At 48.0% G+C, this 20,079-nt stretch overlaps 1 protein-coding gene across 6 annotated transcripts in view; it reads right to left on the bottom strand.

The window, feature by feature from the left end:
* The window catches only part of BCOR (BCL6 corepressor), a 337,930-nt gene that overhangs the window by 49,308 nt on the left and 268,543 nt on the right, over positions 1 to 20,079 (bottom strand). For 2 of the 6 annotated variants that reach the window (XM_068269860.1, XM_068269865.1), the window contains exon 1: positions 11,646 to 11,978. The exons of 3 other annotated variants lie outside the window; for them this stretch is intronic. The gene's annotated coding sequence lies outside the window, so the exon portion shown is untranslated. Of the gene's footprint in view, positions 1 to 11,645; positions 11,979 to 12,337; positions 12,494 to 20,079 lie in introns of those variants that run through there. One more of the 6 variants, XM_068269864.1, reaches the window with a different exon arrangement.

Genomic DNA, 20,079 nt, shown 5'->3' with positions numbered 1-20,079 from the left:
GTACCGTGTAGATGAGGCCTTAAATGTTGGTTTGAGCTGGCTAGGGAGATGCGACAGTAGTGTCATTGGCCAGTTGCGCTGCAGTTGAGCAATAATACTGTGCATGGAGCTTTATTCAGTCCTTTAGATCGCCGGAGACCGAACAGGCAATGTGGTAGAGAACGGGTCTCAACAAATTAATTCCAATCATGAGGGACCCATTACTTGCCATATTAGGCTATTATATCCCTAAAGAAGGCTGAGAGATATATCCATCTATCTCTATCTATACACAAACACACATATATATATATATATATATACCCAGTATGGAGGACCCAGAAATACGGTATTTCAAATACCGCCAAGAGCCCGGTGCCGATGACTTTTGTGCTCTGCAAATGTGTCACCACTAAGGCCCCATAAACTACAAGGATGTGTTGTCTGTGGACAGGAAGGAACGCGTAAACATTATACACTATAGCCCAGTCTGTAACAAAGAGGGTTGACGTCACCTGGTGATTGTATATAGCAGAGCGATGCCCCGAATGGGGGCCACAGGGTGTATGTACAGTATATATATATATATATATATATATATATATATATATATATATATATATATATATATATATATATATATATATATATATATATATATATATATTATATTATATTTATTACAGTGCTGAAGGATGGTGGGGTGACAGTGTATAGCACAGGGCTGTGTAATTGTGGCGTGACTGTACATGGTACAGAGCTAAAGTGACTGTATGAAGTAAAGGGTTTAGGATGCTCACTGATGGCACATGGCTGACGGATGACGGATGACAGAGTAACAGTGTATGGCACACACGGGTGAGGGGGGGTGACCGTGTATGGCACACACGGGTGAGGGGGGTGACCGTGTATGGCACACACGGGTGAGGGGGGTGACAGTGTATGGCACACACGGGTGAGGGGGGTGACAGTGTATGGCACACACGGGTGAGGGGGGTGACCGTGTATGGCACACACGGGTGAGGGGGGTTTCCGTGTATGGCACACACGGGTGAGGGGGGTTTCCGTGTATGGCACACACGGGTGAGGGGGGGGTGACAGTGTATGGCACACACGGGTGAGGGGGGGGTGACAGTGTATGGCACACACGGGTGAGGGGGGGTGACAGTGTATGGCACACACGGGTGAGGGGGGTGACCGTGTATGGCACACACGGGTGAGGGGGGTGACCGTGTATGGCACACACGGGTGAGGGGGGTGACCGTGTATGGCACACACGGGTGAGGGGGGTGACAGTGTATGGCACACACGGTACTTGGATGCATAGATAACATGTGCTAATCCATATGGGGGTGGCAGAGGAGCAGCTCAGACGGAAACCCCCAGAGCGCATCCCCCGGGAGAGAGCCGGGGACACGGGTTACACGTGCACTGTGTGCCAGGAGGAAAGTGTCAGGGAACAAGCTGCGTTTTATTAACAGGATTATCGCGGTGCATGATTTATTCCAGGGCTGGATTTTAATTGCTCTTGGGGGAAGACTCGTTTTCTCGTGACTGCGACACCGCTCGCGTCCTGCTGCTAAATGCCGGGTTAATAAGTGGGGGGAGGGGCAGCCGGGGGCTCGGCTCCCACTCCGCTCTGATAATCTGTAGCCTGGAAATAGCCCACACAACACTCATTCAAGACAGATTGGGGAGACGTGGCGCTCATGTTAAAAAGCCGGCCTTTTGTTTTATAGCAGCTGTTCCTCCGTGCCTCCCCTAAGGCGACCCAGCGCTGATCAATACGGCACATCAAGAAAGCCATTTTTTTTCTTTTACATTTCCGCTGTAAATCAGCACTAGGACGTGACTGGCGACTCACCAGTGGCTCCGGAGAACAAACACAGGCACATATACACAGACCTATATCTATGTGGAGTTATACAAATATATATATATATAACTATATATATATATATATATATAGTTTTACACCGGTCTCTGAATAGTACATATCCTCCTGCTAGAGATACAATGAGACTCTGGGGCCACACGGTAGGGTAATCCCTCGGCTGGGGTGGCTCTGGAGCCACACGGAGAGGGATCTCTCAGCTGGGGGTTACACATGCTCTGGAGCCACAGGGAACGGTGATCTCTCAGTGGGGGGCTATAATTAGACTTTGGAGCCACACGGAGGGGTTGGAATCGGTCCCAGACAAAGGATATTATAGCTGCTTGAACACATTCCAACGTAGGAGCTCTGTTCGGTCACCCCGGGGCCATTCCACTCCCAGCAAGAGAAGTCTGAGGGCCACATAGGGGTCTCTCAGTATACATGCAACATATAGCATTGTACACGGCGAATCCCCGATGACATGTAGTGCCCTATAGGCGATGGTGTGATGGGACTATTTGTGCACATAAAAGGCAAACATTGAGAGACCTGAGCTGCTGGTCCTGTGCATACAAATCATTTGTTGGAATGCAGACCTGTCTGCTTGTGATCCATTAGCAGCTCATAATGCGCTGTGGAGAGCTTTGTGTGCCGAGAGGTTTCGAGGTCGGAGTTTCCTGCATACTATGATACGCAACCAGTAGTGACCGGGCCAGTCAGGCACACAGCCAGCAGCGCAATGCCTTCCACGCGATCGGGAATTATAAACAGGCTCCTGTTATTGTCTATATAACCCGCAGCTGCCTTCAGCCTCCCATCTTCCCGATCCTATCGTCCCATTCAGCGATTCCTGTGACGGGAAACTCCAATCTGGTGATTTTATAAAAAATACCCCTCTAAACTTCACAGGCACCATAAAGTGATTCTGGTAATTGCTGTACATATATGTCACTAGACGGCATATATACTGCGAGTCGGCCACAAATGGCTACTCTTCATCCTACAGACGTGCGATGTGATTCCGCTATTTGACAGATTATCACGGCAGAGTGCCGGAATATCACGCTGGAGTCCGGGAACTGTCAGTGCTGAATGAGTAGAATGTCATTGCTGTTTTCTTACGGTGTAGTGCTGGAACTGTCAGTGCTGGATTATTACTCTGGAGTGTCCCGACTGTCCGTGCTGGATTATTAGGACCGAGTACTGGGACTGTCAGTGCTGGATTATTACTCCGGAGTGTCCCGACTGTCCGTGCTGGATTATTAGGACCGAGTACTGGGACTGTCAGTGCTGGATTATTACTCCGGAGTGTCCCGACTGTCCGTGCTGGATTATTAGGACCGAGTACTGGGACTGTCAGTGCTGGATTATTACTCCGGAGTGTCCGGACTGTCAGAGCTGGAATATTACGCTGGAGTGTCCGGACTGTCCGTGCTGTATTATTACACTGGAGTGTCCGGACTGTCCGTGCTGGAATATCACACTGGAGCATCTGGACTGTCCGTGCAGACCGTGCTGTATTCACTGGAGTGTCCGGACTGTCGGTGCCGTACACTCGACTGTCTGGAGTGTCTACGATGGAATATACACTGGAGTGTCCGGACTGTCGGAGCTGGAATAGAGTGTCCGGACTGCCAGAGCAGGTTGTCACCCCCAGAACAGCTCTGCTTGTTACCGGCTCTTGAATAGCCTGGGACACACAATTCCTGAGACATTTGTCACCAGTGTGCTGTGACCTCTTTGCGGACGTGCTGGCAGGACTCCCTGCTGATCAGCACATACCATCCTGTAGGGAGTGCCGGCTATGCCTGCTGGGCACGGGACAGCAGCTGGCACAGGGCTGGCACATTACTGAGACACCAAGAGACGCAGTATAGACTGTCACCGTCACCAGGGATCGCCACCCGACAGTGTGCCTTGCAGGCCATAGATTACACTGTAAAGGCAGTACAAATAATTCATGGAAGCTGCTGCTACTTGTGGGTATTGTGGACATTTATGGCATCGGTAGAAAATTCACCAAATCCATTTTCATTTTTTCTGCTCAGACAATGGAAAACTCTTGGCGATTTGCCCACAAAAATGTTTCTCTTGACTTTTTGACATATTGGATACTCATTAGCATGGTTACACATTTTATTTAAAATTAAATACAACTTCCCAACAATCGCCCTCTAAGCTTAGATGACGACCTCCCCCGTACATAAACAGCTGCTCCTGCACAGCCAGCTCATTTGTATAAGCTATACTTCTGTTAAGCTCTATGAACTGGAGCCAAACCATGCAGTGACTTGCTCCGACAAGTTCAGGTTTTATGTGTGTTTGCGGTATCACTGGGGCCCGGCAGGCCAGAGACCTCTAATCTACAGAGAAGCCAGAAATACAGCGCTCCAGCCTCCTGCCACTGCTAAACTGACTACACTTTCTAGACTCCGAGTTATTTATCACAGAGGCCATCTGGAGTAAACAGTGACCATTTCAGCGATCCTCCCGCTGGCCCCCATTAGCTAAATGCACAAATCGGAGTTATCCTCTGCGGACCCCCATAACCTGCAGTACAGATCGTGCCGATGCTCAGTGGCCCCCATTATCTGCAGCACAGACCGGGGTGATCCTATGTGCCTTCCTTCCATTATTAGCAGAGCTTTGCGAGCGCCTATTATATGCAGCACACATCAGGGCGACCCTCCCTTTAACTGCAGCTCCGATCGGGGTGCTACTTTGTGGGCATTACCTGTAAAGCCCCCTTTTAGCAGCAGCACAGATCGGGGCGATCATTTGAACCCCCACTCTGCACAGATCTGGGAGATACTCCGTGGGCCCCCATTATCTGCAGTACAGATCTGGGCGATCCCCAGCGGGTAACAATTATCTGCAGCACAGATCGGGGCGATCATCAGCGGCCCCCATTATCTGCAGCACAGATCGGGGCGATCCCCAGCGGGTAACAATTATCTGCAGCACAGATCGCGGAGATCCTCAGCGGCTCCCATTATCTGCAGCACAGATCGCGGAGATCCTGCGGCCCCCATTATCTGCAGCACAGATCGCGGAGATCCTCAGCGGCTCCCATTATCTGCAGCACAGATCGCGGCGATCCTCTGTGGGCCCCCATTATCTGCAGCACAGATAGGGAGGGGGAACTTTCCAGCTCTGGCAGGAGACTCGGCCACACCTGGGAGTAATCATCCGGCTGATCGCATAAACATGTGCACAAGCCTCACAAGACTAGGAATCTTTCCACCAAGCCTCTTCTCGAGGCTCCAGTATATGCCAAACTCCTGTTTATTTGGGGAAACCGCAGTTTAATGTGTTTTTACGGAGCCAGAGGAGCCTTCCCAGTGTGCAGCCTCAGCTAGCTCGCTCGCTATAAAGTGTTCTCCGGCCATCAGACACGGCTAAGCTTAGGAGCGCAGACATCGTAACACAGATGAGAGAAGGGTACACGTGTGTTCTTTATAGATGCGATCGCTTCGATCCAATCTGGATACTGGGCCATCACCACTCACTACGTTCCAGACAATTATATAAATAAACACGGCTGTGTGGAGACCGTCTGCTGCATACAGCTTCTCTATAGATCTCTTGCGCAACTATCTCTCGAGGGCAGAGACCGGCTGAATGTTATGGAGACCATACGCAAATATATTAACAATTAACCTAAAGTTTAAATAACATCAGATAATGTTGGCATAAAACACCGTCCACATGCTTTTCATAAGCAAATATTACTTCATTGAATTTGATCTTTAAAAAAAATGGCTATTAGGCCATGTGACCTAATTTACGAAACATCTCTCGCAAAGTTTGAAACACTTGAGAAAAGGGGTGAGAATGTTTAAAGAGAACCCGAGGTGGGTTTGAAGAATGTTATCTGCATACAGAGGCTGGATCTGCCTATACAGCCCAGCCTCTGTTGCTATATCAAACCCCCCTAAGGTCCCCCTGCACTCTGCAATCCCTCATAAATCACAGCCACGCTGCTGGCAAACAGCTTGTCAGAGCTGGCTGTGTTTATCTCTATAGTGTCAGTCTGCTGCTCTCCCCACCTCCTGCAGAACTCCGGTCCCCGCCTGCATCCCTTCCCTCCCTGCTGATTGGAGGGAAGGGATGGGGGCAGGGACCGGAGCTATGCAGGAGGCGGGGGTGCAGCCTAGACTGACACTACAGTTGTAAACACAGCCTCACAGCACGGCTGTGATTTATGGGGGATTGCAGAGTGCAGGGGGACCTTAGGGGGGTTTGGGATAGCAACAGAGGCTGGGCTGTATAGGCAGATCCAGCCTCTGTATGCAGATAACATTCTTTAAACAGACCTCGGGTTCTCTTTAAGGACTCAGCGCAAGGAAGGGATTAATAGTCAGGAAATGACGTGACACGATGGTGTCAGTGCGCCAATAGGACTAATGGAGGAAAGATAAGTAGGCCTCCCATATTGGGGAATACAATGGCAATAGGCTGAAAAGAGTCTTAACCACAGAGCAATCTGGGGGTGGGTGGGGGGTTGGGGGGGTTACCCAGACACTAACACTGACAACAGCACAATTATTTTGGATGATGTTTTTTAAAGCCAAATGACGTTTAGGTTAGGTGTGCGATCTATAGAGAACCTAATTGTGCTTATTCTAAAAAAATGGGCTTTGGAATTAACAAAACTAGATCTTTCTTTCTTCACTGACCCAGATTATGTCCAGCTGTGACCCATGGGGGGTTGTGAGGCCTTGTCACATTACAGCAGGTGCTCTGAGATCCTCAGCGTATCCGCTCCATAGTGTACTACTACACTATCCAGGTCCTTATTCAATTACATTTTTCTCCTAGACCTAGAAGATATTTTTTGCATCTTTTGATTATAATAACTTGTTATCACTCCGCAAATGAAAAAGTACTAAAAAGTAGGTGCTAAAGTACTGTCATAATTATTCAGAGTTTTGCTTGCTGGTGGCTTAAAATGCGTCCCCTGAGATAAAGCTTCGGAGAAAAGAGAATTGCATATGGCGCCAGACTTCAGAGCTAGCGACCAACAGCGCACAATTCCCGTCCCTGCACGTGGCTTGCGCTGGGGTGCACACTGCAGCAGATATATCACCGTTGTGCTCCACAACTCTCCTCGGCCACGAGCGTTACTTTGTGACCACTGGCCACCAGCACACGAGCTGGGCAGGAGGTGAGGGCGAAGTGGCACTCTGGCTAATGGGTAATTGTGAGGATGAGCGCTGGAAGTGGCGCTGCCTGCAGCTCCGCCGTGAGTCCCACACATATTAAATCTCGGCTTTTATTCCGTTGAGCAGGGGCTGCGAGCGCAAGCCTTTTATTATTCGTATTAATCACGCCTAGCGCTTGCAGCTGTCCCTGCAGGGCTTGTATCGCTCAGGAGACAGCCCTCCGCTTTATCTCCTCGTACTTCTCCCTAAGCAGCCTGTCTGCTTCAGCGCTTCTCTGGGAATCTGCCTGCCTTTTATTCTGCTTTTCAAGAAAATAGACGCCAAGGGCTGTTATCTGTGCAGAGGAGCGCTCACCCAGCAGCCACAGCAACCCCCGGCTCTGTTTATCAGGCAAATAGCCAGATCCAAGAGAGTCTGCTGCCAAGAACATTGCCCATTGTGGCTCTAATGCCCTCTTCCCGGGCCTCTCAGATAATGCCCACCTGGCATGTGCCCAGCCCTAGCACTGCTTAGGGTACGTGGGTCTCCCTCCGTGCTAATCTATGCAGAGGACAGTGAAGTAAAATAGGTGTGTCAAGCTCAATTTACTGGCGTTTCTTGACGTTATTTTTCTGGCGTATGGAGCTTATAAATTGTATGGACACGCACAACACATGCAACTCCTTTCATAGGAAGCGCCACAATTTACACAGTGGCTGACCTAGAAGCCACAGACCACATATTCCACCACCATATATTTATTAAAAAAATGTTTATCTGTTCTTGTGAGAAAGAAGTGGTAAGGACATAATGACAGCAGCGATGGCTCCGATCTATTATTATATGGAGGGGGAGGGAGAGCGATGACTAGGAGCAGCTACTACAGGCCAAGGCAGCAATAAGTGACAACAGGCGGCTCCAGGCTTTGTATGTGCTCCCCTCCCCTGGGCTAACTAATTATCACCAATCCCTATCCAACTGATCAGTGTTTGTTTAGCGCTAGGCTGCTTCCTGCATCTGAATGGGAGGGAGGGGAGGAGGGAGGAAATCTGCCATTCATTCACACGAAGAGGATCCATAAAATGGCAAAACACATTCTATAAACTATTAACACGCTAGTGCACAGGTCCGTTCACATTAATTACCATCCGAAAGCCATTACCAAAAATCCAACACCAACTGCTGTAATTAGTGTGAAGTTGTGAGTTGACCACATTTCCCACACTCTCAGTGCCTTGCTATCTGATCACTGTACAGTGCCAGTCAGGTCAGTGACATTAGATAGTTTAACGGTACCAGTCAGGCCAGTGTCATCAGATAGGTGGACGGTACCAGTCAAGTCTGTAGAACGGTATAAGTCAGTTAAGATAACAGGATGGTACCAGTCAGGGCTGTGGCATTACATAGACGGTACAGTACCAGTCAGATCAGTGGCATTAGATAGTTGCAAGATACCATTGAAGTCAGTGGCATTAGGTAGCAAGACGATACCAGTCAGGTCAGTGACATTAGATAGTTAGACAGTACCGGTCAAGTCAGTGGCATAGGACAGCAAGGAGGTACCAGTTATGTGGACGGTACCACATACCAGACAGGTCGGTGACATCAGATATGTGGTCGGTAGCAGTCATGCTATCAGATCACTGCACCGTAACAGTCAGGTCAGAGCTATCATGACGGAGTAGTGTCGTGCTAGACAAGACAAGAAACATTTATATCGCGCTTTTCTCCTGGCGGGCTCAAACCTAGCAACATTACAGATCGGCTGGTCCCGACACACTGCAGGTAAGGACAATAAATGAGGCAGCGCTGAGCCGCTGGTGCAGGTAAGGGTTAAGCAAGCGATGAGACATGACGGCCGCGTTGCGTGTAACGCACGGTTGGAGCCCTCTAGCTGTGCATTAAACCTGTCACTTCACAGCCCGCAGTGCTTTATTGCGCTTATGAAATGGCCCATCTTGCCTAATTGCTTACATATTCATATCTTTAGTGAGACAGGTTGGGAGAGCGCTGTGTGCGAAGCTGGAGATTCCGGGAACACAGGACACATTCCAACCATTCGCCATAGCATTGTCTCCTATGTGTGGGGGAACTAGTAGAACGCTTAATGAGTGCCAATATAAAGAAGGTCACATCAAGAGCATGTTAAAAGGCTGCAATAAAACCGACCAATTAGTGTTTTACAATCACAAAGGCTCCGTGTCTGCGCCTAATCAAATAAAGCACTTATTCCGGCGTTATGGTGCCCCTTCTCCGGTAGTTTCGGGTGACTGGCTGGAGATAATCACCAGATTCATATTTTTCTGGATAACTCACTTTTACCAAAACAGAACCCATTGTTTCCGAGGCCCGAATTATCCCTCCATACTCCAAATATTTGAGGTTTGCTTTAACTGATTTTTTTTTCATCTTTTAAAGTTCAAAAGTGCAAGTTAGCCAATAAACATGCGCTCATCCACTTGGAAAAACTGCTCTTCCAGGCAGCCGGGGCACACATCACTCATTAACCCAGCCACTGTCGGGCAAGCACAGAGTTAACAAACGGGGGAGGGGCGGCGCTGGGTTATGGAGGAGGGGGGGGGGGAGCGCATTCACTCCCCAGTAACCTCGCAGTGCCCTGAGCGCTTCGTGAAGGAAATCAGCAGCGAGAAGGCGGCTGAACAAACAAGCGGCTGCCAGGAGTCCTTATTTGATCGCTAGAGAGCGAGACTTAACTCCTTCTAATCCCAGACACATCCTCCCCGGCCTCCCGGGAGAGGGAATAAAGGAGCTTTCACTGAGGCCGGCATGTGCCCCCTCCTGTACCAGAGATCAAGGGGTACTGGCCGGCAGTATCTCCGCTCCTGTACCAGAGATCAGGGGGTACTGACAAGCAGTGTCTCCCCCTCCTGTGCTGGGGATCACGGAGTACTGGCCGGCCGTGTCTCCACTCCTATGCCTGGGACAAGGGGGTACTGACAAGCAGTGTCTCCCCTCCTGAGCCGGGGATCAGGGGGTACGGGCCGACAGTGTCTCCCCTCCTGTGCCGGGGATCAGGGGGTACGGGCCGACAGTGTCTCCCCTCCTGTAACATAAGGAACTACGCATACAGTGACCCAATCATTATCCAATTGCTGGCTGTTAATAATTAATCCCGCAGTAACTATGGGGTATTATCAGTAACAGTACATATCTGTTTAATGATCGACCCCCAGCATAGTGCGCAGAGCTACAGGGCTCCCGGGGTGAAGCCGGCTTCTCCAGCTCTCGGGTTAAATATAAGCCGAGCTATTGTTGCAGGGCTGGAAAGTGCGGAGTCCTCACACATCACCTTGACCGGGATTGTCACGCGAATCAATAAAAGTAATGAATGTCACAGTGACAGTCCATTCTTCCTGCGCACAAGGACAGCCGGAGACAGAGGTGCCACCAGCAGATAATACACGGCACAGCGCGTCCTGTATCCGGGCCAGCTCAGCAGCACAAACTTTCCCGGTCACCCAGACTGCATTCCTCGCACATCCGCATGCAGCGCGTTCATTTCATGCTGTGTGCACAGGATGCGTCACACACGGGACTTTCCCTGGCATCCACAATAGCCATTCCTCCAAACCACGAGGAAAGTCACGCCATGTACAAACCAGAGATGCCGCCGCCACTATTCCACCACCCCTCATCTCTCCACCCGCTCGGGAACTAGAGCCGCCTTCCAAAAATACACTGAGCCCACAGCGCTGCGCTAATGGCTCTTCGGAGCCTCAGATGTGACATGAGTGAAAGAAGAAGACATGAGACGAAGAAGCCACTTGAGAGCGTTGAGAAAGCACTGGACCCCTCTGTGAAGTTGGGGGTGCCTTTTATAGTTAGACAAGCGCAGTACAACATTGGAAGTAACAGAGCACAGTATACCGTAGGCGCGACAAGAGGCATCAACTCTCAAAACAGCGCAGGACGTGAGGCATAAGCGTTCAGTATAGCTCAGATGGGAGCCATCAGCGCTCACTATAGCGCAGACGGGAAGCAGCGCTCAGTACAGTACGCGTTAGCACCCACAATAGCGCCGATGGGAGGCATTAGCGCTCCAGCATCTATCGGATGAAACCCATTTGCGCTTACTATTGCGCAGCTGGGATGCCACGCACTTTAAACCAAATCAGCGCTCAGTATAGCATAGAACAGATCAGCGCTCGCTTTAGCGCAGAGGTGAGACAGTACGTACCGCTTATTATTTCGGAACCGGGAGGCATCAGCATAGCACAGACGGGAGACGCTCAGTTTAGCGCAGACAGGAGAGATTAGCGCTCCGCGATACGTATACTGGGTGGCTCCGGCACACACAAAGGTAGCTCACTCGCACGCAACCAAATACAGCTCAGCCGACATAAAGCATTTTACAAAAAGTAACAAAATTACACATCGTTAAATTCCAAACATTCAGTACAAACAATTCAATTCTGTCGGTTATTAACCGCAATAAAACAATTTTTGTACACATACACACAATTACATTGGAGCAAAGCATGTAATACGCGACATATACATCGGCATACAAGCTCTATGGGCCATCCCTATTGTACAGTTTCCCGTCCCCATTCCCCGCTGAGCAGCGTGTCTCCTCCGCTGGCCGCAGCCGTGACCCGGAGCAGAGCACCCCGCCCCGCACTCACCTCCTGTCCCGGGAGCGCCTCTCCGATCTGCCCTTCTGCTCGTGTGATTAGGCAGCTAGGCAGCGCGTCCGGCTGCGATCTTCCGCGTAAATCCCAGTACAAAAGCAGCGAGCCAGCAGCGGCATAATTCCAGCTAGATAGATAGATAAATCCTCTTTGTGTCCGGATCCCCGGCGGTAATAAATACTAGAGCGAAGCTCCGCGGCGTCTAGCGCGATCGCTGCTGATATCTGTGTGGCTCTTCCCAGACGCGCAGCGATCGCTGCAAAGTTTATTATTGTTATTTGCTGGCTGCTCTGCACGCAGCGGGTCCCTCCCCTGCCTGGGAGGAGGCGGAGGCGCTGGGTGGGGGGTGGGTTAGCGAGGTCAATCTCCGAAGCCCCCAGGAAAGAAGAAAGCTGAGCGGTGGGAGGCGGCAGCAGAGTAGCGCCAGCCTCCTCCCTCCTTCCCTCTCCTCCCCTGGTGTTAGCCGGGGGAGCGGCGGCGGCTCTGACTGCTGAAGAGGTGATCCGCCGGCTCACTGGCTGGGGAAGCCCGCTGCAGTGCTGGCTGTGTGTGCCCGGAACACCTGCACACTGAGAATAGTAGTAATAACGTGACCTCAGCCCGTGTACAATGTGTGAGTGTCCAAGTGACACTTCAGAGACAGGCGGTAATTACCCGCGCCCATCCCCCCATCATGTCCTCATTACCGATGTGTGGGGCTGCTGCGTGTCTGCGCTCCGCTACATTCCTCCTCCGTCTAATCTGTTAGTAATTGTGGATTGTATCTGGCTTCCTGTGTAACGGTCTCCTTCCTCTGTGCGCGGCGGTGGAATTATTTCTGTCTAGCTTTCTTTATCTCCGCGCGTACATCTCTGCCTGCCTCACTTCATCTGGCTTCTCTTGTATTCCACTGAAGTGCTACACGCCCCTCTCCTATCTCTTTATCTCTGTGAGTTCAGCCCGCTGAGGCTGCTGCCGGGACTTTCTGCCACAGCAGCGCTCTGCTAGGAAATGGGGTGAGCCTACTGACCTACATTTCCACTGTCACACGACCATCACCACGTCCAAACGCCATACGTTTAGGTCGCGCTACCTGCCAACAGGCATACCCCACTTTTCATATTCCCGCCAGTTCTTGCAATTATTGAGGTTTTCGCCTTGAGTTTTGAACTATTTTTGAACGACACATTTCTGCCATAGAAAACTGTGACACAGGTTAAAGCAACTTTCAGAGTGTGGTTTATTTGCACAATTGTCCTCCCAGAAAGACGCAAAAAAATAATAATAAAATAATAAACATGAAAATGTATCAAATTATAGCACATATGGTTTGTGCTGAGAGCCCACTCCAATTGCGCTGCACTGAACTCTCCCTTCCAAAACCTCAGAAAATGGCTCCCGAACAAAGTTGTCCTGAATTTTTCAATATGGAAAACATGCAGAACAAGCGACTACTGTGAGTTTCTGTAGATTTCCAGAGACATGAATGGTCACATGACATCTGGGGTTATACCATTGCCTCTCAGTAGTACTGCTTTCTTAAGCGATAAGTGAAGAATGATGACTTATGGCCCATACTCCCGGGCGACAATTGTCGCCCGTGAGTATGGGCCGTCGCACGAGCGCGCACCCCGAACTGTCACCCGCCGCTGATGTCGCCATGTGATTGAAAGTTTCAGTCGCCGCCGCACCTCCGCCACAATTGTCACTAGTCCGCGTGAATACGCGGACTAGCGACAGCAACCTCCATTGAGAATGCGGAGCTTCCGGTGGGGGGAGGAGGAACGTCGGCGACAGCTTCCATCGCGCCGCTGGTCCCTCTTCCGCGTGTGTACGCGGAGGAACCTGGCGAGGGCCTGTCGCCCACACACTCACGTGTGCTAGCGACAGGCAACTTTTGCTGCCCGTGAGTATGGGCCATTATGTTACTTTCATGGCTTTTGTGCCTGCACAATATGCTGAATCATCGATGAAAACTTATACTGATCAGGCAATCAAATCTATGGAGTGGGGAGATGTCCACCTGGAAGGTCGCCAGTAGAAGGCCTGTTGTTGGTAATCTAATAAAAAATGATCACTGTATGTACAAACCAACAATATGAATTTAGTATAACAGTAACATTCACAGGGTGAATGGATTACACAAATCAAACAGAATAAAGAAACAAGATACTTTTTCGATTAAAAGAAAAGATTTCAAACCAAGTTCTTATTATTTTTATTAGTGTAAACTTTATCGCAGTCTCCCTATGCTCCAACTCTCCCTTCGGTCCCATCAGTGTCATCTTTACTCATCTCCACAACCCCCTTCCCAGTGGTGGCACTGGGGCCAACTGTACAGGACTCCAGCTGGCGATCACTGCAACGACCCCTCCCACTCTCCCCAGTACATAGGGGGTGGGTTATGTGATGGGAAACACCTCTGGGGTGCTAGATAGCTAGGGACTGAGGACGCTGAAGGGAGATGCATTGCTAGAGTGCAGAGGTGAGTTACCGCACAGGAGCACCTCTTGCTAGCTATTACCTGTACAGTACAATCACATTTTGCAATAGTAAACTCTGATATGGTAAACCCAGTCCCCAATCACATGGACCTGTATGAATGTAGAAAATACCAATCCTGATGCAATAAACTTCTGATTTACTACATGGACTGATCCCTTATAGTAAAGGATTCTACTGTATAATGAATTGCAGTTTTCCATCGCTCAAGCACCATTTCAGCAAATAAGGTAGGAGGCCAGGAAGTGGGGAAGCAGGAAATTTGGGCGCATGAGGCAGGTGGACAAAAAGGGCGCCGCCATTCACTCCCATAATAAATATCGTTTAATGGGCGCCCAACAGGAAAAAAGGGCACCGGAGAAAAATAACGTTTTAAAAGCGGCGCCCGGAGACTTTTAATGTTTTATAACTGCTTCTCATGATTACCCATTATTTAATGATTTATAATTTTTTAAACATTATTTTTAAACGAAAAGCAGTACAATATTTTTTTAAAACATTATTTTTAAACGAAAAACCGCACCATATTTTTTTAAAAACGTTATTAATGCTTATCACAGGGGGGTTTTAGGTTTAGGCATCACAAGGAGGGTCTTAGGTTTAGGCACCACCAGGGGGGTCTTAGGTTTAGGCACCAACAGGGGGGTCTAGGGGTTAGGGATAGGTACAGGGAGGGTTCTGGGTGAGAGTAGGGTTAGGTAATGCTTTAGTAAAATTCTTATTAATGTTTTATAAAACTTTATTATAAATTTCACTTTTTAAACAGGGAAGCTTAACGTTTTTAAAATTTCATACACATTATTTAATGATTTATAACTTTATAAAACATTATTTTTAAACGAAATATAGCACAATTTTTTTAAACATTATTCATGATTATCGTTTAAAACCCTGCGCCCTTTTTTAACGTACGCAGGAAGTGGGGCACAAAATCGTTGCTCTGCCTCGGGCCCTGCATGCTCTCTTTCTATTTCCTGTATTGGCCAGCTGCAGCCACTGTGTAAATATGTATAGGATTCGTGTTGCATGGAAATATTTGTGTTCTACACTTTACATACTCCTATAAATTGTTTCCTTTACACCCCCCCAATAAGAAAACCGGAAGCTGAAGACGCCACTGCCCCTTCTATCTCTGCACATATCCTAAAGCTGGGTAAACATGTGATTACTGTCACCTGGTAAGGCCCAGGGATTTTGTATGGATGCATCACTAGCCAGCAGGCTAGCAGCATGTTCTGTTGCTATGGAGGGCGTAGACCAGTAGGGACTGTGCGAGGAAAGGAGGGAGAGCAATAGAGCCAGGCAGCGTTCTGCCGAGATGATCTGGCAAACCGGATCTCTCACCAACGTATAGGGGCTGCTGTACACAAGATTCTCTGCTGTGTTTAATCTAATGTCACTCATTGAAACCACCCTCCCAATCTGCTCAATATACTTGGGGTGGGTCAGTGGCTGTGACACCATCACCTTCCCTCTAATCAGCTGTGACAGTGTCCATGCTAGAGAGATTACATGATGAATGGTGGTGTGTGGCCTGGTTCTATTGATTTATCTGCAACAAATCAATCAAATAGATCTATGAGAGGTATTGTTCTTATCTGTCATTCCATTTATGACTCTGGTTATGTTGCTTATCAGCCATTTGCGGGAAGTCTGCTATTTGCAGATTTAAGAAAATAAAGAAAAATGTTCCTACACAGCTATGAAAAAAGGAAGGCGAGTAATATTCTTGTTTTATTCTCTACTCCTTTCTGTAATTCCTCTGCAGGATGTAGGAGCCGGCTACACCAGCCCCTTTCTGTGCACAGAGAGCCATAGCAGGCTTATGATTATTTCCAGTTTTTGCATTGATCCAGCTCGATTTCTTAGCAGAAGAATTTGCATTCACACAATCCTTGAACTTCCTTGCTCGGCTTCCAGATTTGTTTGAATGTGACAGCGGAGAGTACCGTATTTACCCAAGTATAATGCCATGCTCCATCCAGACATCCTAATGCAAAGGGGATGCTGGATCTCAGGGTACAGCGAAGATAACCACTGCCTTAGGATAAAATAGCGCATTATGCAAGTTGACACTTATTACAGAAGAATGCAATAAAAGCAATTCCCTTATTTAGTTAAGCAAGTAGTGAAAGATAACTGATGAGATTAAAAACTATCTATAGAAATAATCCTAAATTACACTTTCCTGGAGTCTCATATTATTATCTTGTTTTTAAGTCCTCTTTTTCACAGGCCGTTGATGGGCAGTGGAATGCCTCTAAAACTCTCACAACTGCTCACTGCTACCTGTAAACTGCTTGCTGAGCACACAGCTCAACTGCCTGTGGAAAGGAGCCCTGAAGGTTAAAAACCTCTAGGTTTCAAGGTTCTAGCAGTCCCACTGTACTCTAGATTGTAAGATCGCAAGGGCAGGGACCTCCTCCTAGTGTTTCTCATACTGCTGTAATTTTAACATATGCACATGTACCCACCACACATCAACTATGTAGGTATTTGTATTTCTACTATTCAATGTCATGACTGTACGGTGTCTTGTAGATCTTGTGTATATTTGTTCGCCTTTGTTTGCACTATGATGTTGGCGCTATATAAATAAAACATAATAATGTGCTGCAGCAGTCCTTGTGCACATGCTATCCTAAGCTTAACAAACAGGCAATCAGGGCTCTCTCTGTCGAGAATCTAGCGTGTATAGCCACCAAACGACCTGGAGTGTCATATCATTTTGGCTTAGCGCATTGTTCCCACTCCTCACCCTGCTTCATCATGGGCTACGCCATTATTTGTACGTATCTCTCCATATCAGCAGAACCTATCACTAGGCCAGTGATGGCTAACCTTGGCACTCCAGCTGTGGTAGAACTACAAGTCCCATGAGGCATTGCAATACTCTGACATCTCTAAGCATAACTCGGGAGGCAGAGGCATGATGGGATTTGTAGTTTAGTCACAGCTGGAGTGCCAAGGTTAGCCATCACTGCACTAGGCTGTAACCCGGTGACCCATTTGTACAGCATTTGACCCTAAGCTGTTGCCCAAGAGATTGATTCCTAATCCTTACAGCGTCAGAGCAGGACAGGTGCTGCTGTCCTGAACTCTGAGCCACTACTGCAGTGAAATGAAGGCCTCATATTACCCCCTTAAATGGTATGAACTATGGTAGGTGTCTAGATAGATAGAGAATTATGGGCTATATTTATCAAAGAAATTACGACAGTTCTTTCTTATTAGTTCCTGCCTATTTAATTATTGTATTCTGCGTGTGTTCTGAGAGTAAATTCTCTACCTACAAAATAAGACCATTTAGGAACAACAATACTGTTGAATCTCACTGACAGGAGATACACTTTATTACAGGAAGCCCAGCCTCACCACAGGAAGCTCCACTTACTTTCCAAAAATCCAGCCACAGGCCCTCCTGACCTTTCAGCCGCATGTCATTATACACGGTTTCACAGCTTCAACAGTGACTATAATGAATGCGAGATGTGACAGCACTGGAGACCAAAGGGAGAACTGGGTTTAATAAATTCCATTTTAAAGCACTTGCATCATTAAGACGGAAAAGATTCCTAATGTAGACCCTTACCAAAAGGCACATGGTGGGATTTGTGCTGCGTTCCCTGTAAAAACAGGAATGCTGAGGAAATGAAAAGTTGCACCTCACATTATGCTCGCATTGCTTCCCATACAGTCAATACAATTTTTTTTACTATCCCTTTAACATGGGCGGTATACACACTGCTTGCAGTGCCTTGAGATATTGCACACCCATAGATCACAACGCACCAGATGCACTGTGTTACAATGCGTCCGTTATGCTGCAACACCCACTGTGAATATGGCATTAGGCCCAGTTCACACTTGCAATTAAGTGGCAAATGGATCCATGAAAACTGATCTGATTACCGGTGGATCGGATCAGTTTTCACTCAGTTTCCGTTCAGCTGCTTCCGTTCTGTTTCCCACATCCCCAGACCCCCACCCCCAAAGTTGATTTTGCTGTCTAGAAAGGTCTTGTTTCTTCACTAGTGTGAAGAAAAGTTCTGTTTTTTCATTGCCCCCAATGCAGGGTTTCAGATTACTTTTCCATTCCGCTGGGGTCAGCGGTCCAGAAAAATTGCTGCAGAACCAAATTTGCATTCCCTTCAGCTGATCGTGCGAAACAGATCCATTCTATTAGACCAATGTGAACGGATTTATAGCTTGACATTGGATCCATTCTGTTAGGATCCACTAACTTTAAAATCGGAATCTGGAGCTGTTACATCACAAAACAGAAGCTAATTAAGCATCAGTTAATTTACTCTAGTGACTTTGCACAGTACACACCTGCTAGCCACTACAATAATCTGGACACATAAACAGAAGTAAGCTGTCTGGTGCACTTCTTATTTTATGTAGCACTGTGTGAGTGGTGGGAAGGAAAGTCATGACTCAGGCAGCAGTGTTAGGCCTGGAACCCACTACAAAACGCTATCGCTAATCGCAATCGCTAGCGTTTTGTAGGAGCGGCTTGCAAGCGATTTCATGAGCATTTTCAGTAGCGATTTTAAAAAGTGTACTCAATTTGCCAGAGGTTGAGTAACGATTAGAGTTTTTAATTCTGATTGGTCCTTTCAATTAATTTTAATTTTGTTACAGTGTGCAGTAACTTCAAAACGCTAGCAAAATCGCTCTGTGCAGGTTTTGATGAGTGATTATGCCAGCGTTTATATACTTTACAATGCAGAAACACTGACGCTAATTGCTAAAGCGAAAAATGCTGCATGTCCTGCGTTTTGCGATTTAGTAATTGCAATCGTTCCAGTGGAATTTAGCCCATCCATTATCAGCTGAGCATTTAGGGAAATTGCTAGCGGTTTGAATCACTCCCTAAACGCTCAGAAAATCGCTTTAGTGGGTTTGAACCCTGACATACATCACGTAGCGTGCCTGGTTTAATATACCTTGTGTGTGGGAAGACTGACGAACCTCCCCCCATCGTGTAGTAGCTATGGCCTGAACACTGCATGTGATCTCCTAGCCACAGTGCTGGCAATCACACATACAAATTTCAACTGACCCCTTTCTACTCACTTCACTCTTTCACTGACATTTTGTGTTGGGGGGTTTGCAAAGGTCAGAAACCAAACAAGCCTTCATTGTTGTCCACATGAGCAAGGACTATGAGGTTATGCCGGCCTGCCATAGGGCCAAATATAATACATTGTTCTGCAAAAGCAATATCTCTAAGTACTGTATAAGTCTTGGATAGACCACATTATCCTCTGATCAGTTTAAAGGGAACCTAAACTGAGAGGGATATGGATGTTTCCTTTTAAACAATACCAGTTGCCTGGCAGTCCTGCTGATCTCTTTGACTGCAGTAGTGGCTGAATCACAGACCTGAAACAAGCATGCAGCTAATCCAGTGTGACTGCAGTCACAGAACCTCATCTGCATGCTTGTTGAGGGGCTGTTGCTAAAAGTATTAGAGACACAGGATCAGCAGGAGAGTCAGGAAACTGAGAAGGATATGGATTTTTCCTTTTAAAGTAATACCAGTTTAGGTTCCCTTTAAAGTGTACCAGAGACCATGGACAATAAAAGTTTTATATATACCTGTGGCTTCCTCCAGCCCCATCCGCATGGATCACTCCCACGCCGCTGTCCTCAGCCTTATCCAGCTCCGGTCCCGGCTCCCGTAACTTTAGCCAGTCGCAAGAGAAGTGCGCTCTCTCTGCATCTCTCTCTTGCGTATGGGACCCGGTACCGCTAATAAATGCAAAAAGCTGATTTCTTCACACTTATGGTTAACTAGTGGGCTCTAGGTCTGTCACCGTCGCCACCTGTCAGCGCGTGTGCGCCTGCTCGCACACATGCATGCCCCGGCCCCCTGGCTGTCCTGCTCTAGTCCCAACAACGGCTGTCCCTGCGGCACATGCGCAGTAGCGCAAACGCA

Source organism: Hyperolius riggenbachi, chromosome 2 (genome assembly GCF_040937935.1).
Source record: "Hyperolius riggenbachi isolate aHypRig1 chromosome 2, aHypRig1.pri, whole genome shotgun sequence".
NCBI lineage: Eukaryota > Metazoa > Chordata > Amphibia > Anura > Hyperoliidae > Hyperolius > Hyperolius riggenbachi.
The sequence above is the reverse complement of the archived record's forward strand: the minus strand, read 5'-3'. Positions and strand labels throughout refer to the sequence as shown.